The 7,119-nt window shown below is 44.0% G+C and overlaps 1 pseudogene; it reads right to left on the bottom strand.

The window, feature by feature from the left end:
* Positions 1–1,396: 1,396 nt before the first annotated feature.
* LOC127194881 (heat shock protein HSP 90-beta-like) lies at positions 1,397–5,927 on the bottom strand (annotated as a pseudogene).
* Between the last annotated feature and the right edge of the window lie 1,192 nt (positions 5,928–7,119).

The following is a 7,119-nucleotide window of genomic DNA, read 5'->3' as shown; positions in this document are numbered from 1 at the left end:
ACCTTCCCTCCTCTCACTTTTATGAGCATGTGTGGCTCCTCTGCACAGCACTGAGACACATCTTTCTCTTGCACTTATCTTGCTTTATTTGCATTAGTTGTGAATGGCTCCATGTGGGGTACTGTATTTAGTAAATGAATGAAGGACCCAGGTGAGCCCAGCATGCAGTTTCATCTGATCCTCTTTTTGTGCATGCTCACTTCCCTGACACCCATCACTCCAGCCACTTCTTCCTGCATAAAGTTCCCAGCCAGGAGCTGCTTCTGTGTTCAGATCTTTCTGCCTTCTCTTCTGCTACTCTTTTCTCTCTGTTGCTTTTTCTCCTCTTTGCTTTCAGACATGCTACTTCACTCTGGCCTCTCTATCAACTGGGGTGGAAGCTCCTGGAGTGCAAGGCTGGGGCTTTTTTTTTTTTTTTTTTTTTTTTTTTTTTTTTGCCCCCTACCTAGCCTGATGCCATACATTGCACCCAGCAGAGGTTCAGTCAGGATTTTTTCAGGTAATGAATTAGTTACCAACGTTTTGGCCAAAGTGGCCTTCTGATCTCCACCTGGAGAGTTCCCACTTGCTCCTCTGGCCTCTACTGACAGTTCTTCTTCACAGGGCATACACTCAGAAGACACATGTATACACATAATTTTATTAATATATAATAATAATATGTCACAATTATATAAAAGAAATAGATATAATAGATTTATTTAAAGACAAGTTTGGGAGGAAAGGGTTTATTTGGATTACATATCCCAGGTTATGGTTCATTGAGGGGACTCAAGGCAGGAACCTGAAGGGAGGATCTGAAGTGGGTTTCATGGAGGAGTACTGCTTACTGGCTTGTTTAATTTGCTTTTTTGTACAGTCCAAGATCACCTGCTCATGAGTGGCACTTTCTACACATATGTGTAGGCATACATGTGTGCGCAGGTGCTCATGTGTGTGCACATGGAGACAAGGTTGCCAACTGCTCTCCATTGTATTTTCTGAGGTCTCTCACCAAACCTGGAACTCCTTGGTTTTGCCAGGTTGACAAAAAAGAAGTAGGCTTTCTCACACCAACCATTAACCAAGAAAAATGATCCCCCTTTTCCTACAGGCTAATCTTACAGTGGCAATTTTCTCTCTCTCTCTCTCTCTCTCTCTCTCTCTCTCTCTCTCTCTCTCGGTATAAAACAGCATCTTCTTTATTTTGCATACTTTTAATTTGAGAACAAAATAAAACAAACAAAAAACCCCCACAATATATGATTCCCAACCCTGCTATTCTGTGGGAGGGGATTTTCCTGCCTTAAGGCACAAGGACAGGATAGAAGAGATTCTTCTTAACATGAGCAGAAAGCCAGGTGGGCCAAGGCTGCTATGGGAACTATACAGAGGACATAGGCTTCCTGGGGGATCTTTAGTCTACTTCATCCATGCCAGAGACATCCTCATCACCCTCAAGTGGGGGGATCTCATCAGGAAGAGCAGCACTGGGCTCCTCTGTTGTCACCTCATCTTTTTCAATGCCCAAGCCTAGCTTAATCATGTCATAGATGCATTTGGAGTGGGTTTGATGATCCTCAAGTGAGAAACCAGAGGACAGCAGAGCAGTTTCAAACATTAGCACCACCAGGTCCTTGCCAGCTTTGTCATTTTTGTCTGCCTCAGCCTTCTGCCGCAGGGTCTCCACAATGGGGTGGCCAGGATTGACCTCTAGGTGTTTTATGGCCGTCAGAGAGCCCACTGTAGAGTTGTGTCTCAGTGCCTGGGTCTTCACGATCTGCTCCATGTTGGCTGTCCAGCCATAGGTGCTTGTCACAATGCAGCAGGGTGAAGATACAGGCCTGTTGGAGATTGTCACCTTTTCAACCTTCTTATCCAAGATCTCCTTCATGAGCTTGCAGAGGTTATCAAACTTTGCCTTGCTCTCTTCCATTTTCTTCTTCTTTTCCTCAACCTCTGGTAGCTCCAGGCCTTCCTTAGTCACTGAGAGCAGATTCTTTCCATCAAACTCCTTGAGCTGCTATAAAAAGTACTCGTCAATAGGCTCAGTTATGTACACCACCTCAAAGCCGCGTTTCTGCACACGCTCCACAAAGGCAGAGTTGGCCACCTGCTCTTTGCTCTCACCAGTGATATAGTAGATGGAGTTCTGTGTCTCCTTCATGTGAGACACATACTCTGACAAGGAAGTCATCTCATCTCCAGACTAAAAGGTGTGATAGCGGAGGAGCTCAGAGAGGCGGCGACGGTTAGTGGAATCTTCATGGATTCCAAGCTTTAAATTCTTGGAGAACGCCTCATAAACTTTCTTGTAGTTCTCTTTGTCTTCAGCCAACTCAGAGAAGAACTCAAGGCACTTCTTGACAATGTTTTTGTGAATGACTTTCAGGATCTTGCTCTACTGGAGCATTTCTTGGGAGATGTTCAGGGGCAGGTCCTCAGAGTCAACCACACCATGAATAAAGTTGAGGTACTCAGGTATCAGCTCATCACAGTTGTCCATGATGAACACATGATGGACATACAGTTTGATGCTGTTCTTTCTTCTTGTTGTTCTCAAAAAGGTCAAAGGGAGCTTGCCGAGGAATGAAGAGCAGTGCCCTGAACTCCAACTGACCTTCTACAGAGAAGTGCTTGACTGTGCCAAGTGGTCTTCCCAGTCATTGGTGAGACTCTTATAGAATTCACCATATTCCTCCTGAGTGATGTCATCAGGGTTTCTGGTCCAAGTAGGCTTCATTTTATTCAACTCTTCATGATCAATGTATTTCTCCTTAATCTTCTTTGTCTTCTTCTTCTTGTATTTACCACTGTCATCCTCCTCATCTGATCCCACATCTTCAATCTTAGGCTTCTCCTCATCATCCTTATCTTCCTCCTCTTTCTCACCTTTTTCTTCCTCTGCCTCATCATCACTGATCTCCTTCTCCCACTTTTTCTCCAAATAGAGGGTGATGGCATAGCCTATGAACTGGGAGTGTTTCTTCACCACTTCCTTGACTCTCCCCTCTTCTAAGTACTCTGTCTGGTCTTCTTTGAGGTGAAGGATCACCTTGGTACCCCGACCAATGGGCTCACCATGGTCTGCACAGACTGTGAAGGAGCCACCAGCAGAAGATGCCCAGGCATACTGCTCATCATCATTGTGCTTGGTGATCACAATCACTTCCTCTGCCACTAGATAAGCAGAGTAGAGTCCAACACCAAACTGCCCGATCATGGAGCTGTCTGCACCAGCCTGGAGAGCCTCCATGAAGGCTTTTGTGCCAGACTTCGCAATGGTTCCCAAGTTATTTATGAAGTCAGTCTTGGTCATGCCAATGCCTGTGTCCACCACAGTCAGTGTGTGCTCCTGAGGGTTAGGGATGATGTCAAGTTTCAGCTCTTTGCCGCTGTCCAACTTGAAAGGATCTGTCAGGCTCTTATGCCAAATCTTGTCCAAGGCATCAGAAGCATTAGAGATCAATTCATGGAGAAAAATTTCTTTGTTTGAGTAGAAAATATTGATGATGAGGGACATGAACTGAGCAATCTCTGCCTGAAAGGCAAAGGTCTCCACCTCCACCTCAGTTGTAGGGTATTTTCTTAGTAATTGATGGGAGAGGGCCCAACCCATTGTGAGTGGTGCCATCCCTAGGCTGGTGGTCCTGGGTTCTATAAGAAAGCAGGCTGAGCAAGTCAGAGGGAACAAGCCAGTAAGCGGCACCCCTCCATGGCCTCTGCATCAGCTCCTGCTTCTGGATTCCTGCCCTGCTTGTGTTCCTGTCCTGCCTTCCTTCAATGATGAAGAGTGATGTGGAAGGGTAAGCTGAATAAACTCTTCCTCCCTGACTTGCTTTGGTCATGATGTTTCATCACAGCAATAGCCAGCCAAACTAAGATAGACTGTTACATAATCCATAGCTATAAGTATGAAACTGCGGAGCCAGACATAGTTGGCTCACTCCTGTAATCCTACCACCCAGAAGGCTAGCCTAGGCCACACAGTGATTTCCAGGACAGCCTGGGCTATACAATGAAACTCATATCTCAAAACAAACAAACAAAAATAGTTAAATTGTTCCAGTACAGCCAAGACTACACAGAAAAACCCTGTCTTGGAAAACTCTCTCTCTCTCTCTCTCTCTCTCTCTCTCTCTCTCTCTCTCTCTCTCTCTCTCTCTCTCTCTCTCTCTCTCTCTCTCTCTCTCTCTCTCTCTCACACACACACACACACACACACACACACACACACACACACACACATGCACACACAGTTAAATTGTGAAAAACCAAGATCAATATAAATGCTTTCTTCTTTCTAGCAATTTAGATGATTTTTGTAAATGATTGACACTGTGTCCAAGCCAGGACACACCCATAATCCCAACACTTTGGAGATGCAAGTGTGAGGAGGTCAAGGCCAGTCTTGGCTACATAGGAAATTGGAAGCTAGTTTGGGTTGCATAAGACCCCGTCTTTTAAAAAAAAACACTTTATATCTGCTCAAGACCTTTGGTTTAATGCCAAGTATTACAAGGAGAGGGGGAGAGGTGGGATAGAGGGGGAGGATAGAAAAGGGGGGAGAGGGGGTGAGAGAGAGAGAGAGAGAGAGAGAGAGAGAGAGAGAGAGAGAGAGGAATACAGATCAGTCTCATTTGAATTGGTTGTAATAATATGTTTTGGTTCCTTTATCCATTACTTTGAACAATTCATACTACATTTATATTTGTGTACATTCCATATTTCTGATTCTTAAAAACTAGCTTTTGTGGTGATGTACCCTGTCAGCTCCAGTAACAATCTTTTATTTTCAGTACAGGGGACTGAAGCCCAGGCCTTCACACTCACCAGGCAAGGGCTCTACCACTGAGCCACATCCCCAACCTTTGGTCTTAATCTTACTCCTACTCACTTGGTTTCTGCTTTCCAAGTAGGCAGTTAGCACAAGCCACAGAACTGCACATGCTGTTAAGATCTGCACTTGGGGTCCAGTGTAAAGTTGCTTACAAGGATTTTAGTCATGATGGTAACTGCACTGGGACCTTGAACAGCAACAGATAGTGTATTGTATATTGTGTTTTCAGTAGATAAGGCCTTAAGGACTAATTTTTCCTTCTAATGCTGGGAATTGAACCCATGGCCTTATGAATGTCCAGTAAGTGCTGTACCACTTGGTTACTTTCCCAGACCTTTATGGAGTAGGTTTTTACTGAGGTAATAGATACACATTTGTCATTTCTTTTCTGATAGTTTACTTTAGTGCCTTTTAAATTTTTTCTATTTTATTTGGGATTCCTTATGTCTCTACTTCCCTTCCAATGCCACCCCCTACCCACCCAGGTAGGAAAGAAAAAGGTTAGTGAGGAGACAGGGTGGAGTACTCTTTACTGCTTCTGGATTGTTAGAGCCATTGGGTTCTTTGGGGGGAAATGTCAATCTCAGTTGTTAGGATATCTACCAGCCCAGCAGCCTTATTCCTTCTTGGATTGTTCCTCAAAGCCTCCTTAAAGCTTCCTCCCTCCTTCCTTTTCTCCCTCCCTACCCCTGTCCTTTCTTGGAGTGTTTTTCTGTTTTCTGGGCTCCCTTTCTGAGCCACATAAGGCTATTATCAGTTGTGGACAAACTAAAAGCAGCCCCATATCCCACTTTTCTGATTAAAACAAAAACATACATAACTGGGTTTTTTAAGAAACCAAAACTTCCACTACAGTTCATGTTACTGTCTTCTATGCTCTCTATTTCTGAGTGTATCTACCAAAAGGCTATGGAAGCTTAAGAAGCCATCTGCAGGAGTAACTAACTGGTTAAGTCTGCAAATCTCAGCCAACATAAGGCAGGGCCGGAGGGCACAGAACCTGGGAGCTGAGTGATGGAGTGTGACGATGGAGGCTGTTGCCCTGCAGCTTGCCACCGGTGTGGTGAGACAAAGCAACTGCTGCTGTCATCACTAAATGCAGAGCCATTCTTGTAACTGAGGACACCAAGGCTCATGTACATTAGATAATTTGCTTAGGGTCTCACAGAAAGTGAAAAAAGTAAGAAATAAATCAGAATCTTCCCCAATCCGAAGCCCTAGGTTTGAGCTTAATTTCCCAGTTTTTGTTTTTATATTTTTACTATTTCATGTGTGTATATACTTTTGATCATACTAACTCCCCTCCCAACTCTGCCATCTCCTTTGAATTTTACATTTTAATCATGGACTTTAAGTGTTCCTACTAGGACCAGCACTGTCCCACCCAGCAAGTTTTGAGTTTGTCATAATGACCAGAGGACATCCCTGCCACTTAGGGTTGCTAAGTAGTCTTGCAATGACTGTGACAATCCTGCAAGATGAACAACGTCCTCCATTTTTAGAGGTGTGTCCTCAGAAATCCACACAGGGGATGAGCCTAAAGCTGAGCACCTTTGTATATAAGGGATTTTCACACCACTTAACAACATAGTTCATTTGACTGGAGTTCAACTGCCATGTAGACTAAAGCATTTCATTTGGTTGTGGTGGAAATGCCTATAATCCCAACATTCAGGAGACAGAGGTTGGAGATTTATGAGTTCAAGGCTGCTTGGGGTACATAGTGAGACCCATGTCCCTCCCTGGAATTAACCACAGCTATTACCAAACTGAAGTGATGTCAGAGGCAGAAACCATTGGAATTGGAGAGGTGTTTGCACAGCCTCTGTGACTGTTTGCTTTTATAATTATCTGCTTTTAGGAGTGGCCTTTTATTCCATGTTCTAATAAAGTTGTGGCCAGCATTCATTATTTTATTATAATTATTTATATGTGTCAACTAAAGTTTCCAGGAAAAGTCACACCTATATTAAAGATTGAACAAGGGCTTTTTTGCAGCCTGGGCTGGAATGACAGCTGCCAGAATGTAGTTCCATCCCTCAATAACTGACCAAAGCAGGAACCATAAAAGGCATTTAATGGTATCTTGTCATAGTAGGAGGAAGATCATGTCTTCCTCTCTTTCCACAGACCTAAGAAAGAAATGTAATGTTTCTTCCAGGCCCATCTGACAGGTTGAGGGGTTTCAGGTTGCACAGGGACACTTACAATGGTCAGCGAATTGACTCAGGTTTTCAGGAAGAATTATGTCACCTATATTTGGGCAGTAAGAAGAGGCTAATGGGACAACTGTCCTTGTG

Source organism: Acomys russatus, chromosome 10 (assembly GCF_903995435.1).
Source record: "Acomys russatus chromosome 10, mAcoRus1.1, whole genome shotgun sequence".
Classification (NCBI taxonomy): domain Eukaryota; kingdom Metazoa; phylum Chordata; class Mammalia; order Rodentia; family Muridae; genus Acomys; species Acomys russatus.
This window is presented reverse-complemented; position numbering and strand designations above follow the sequence as displayed.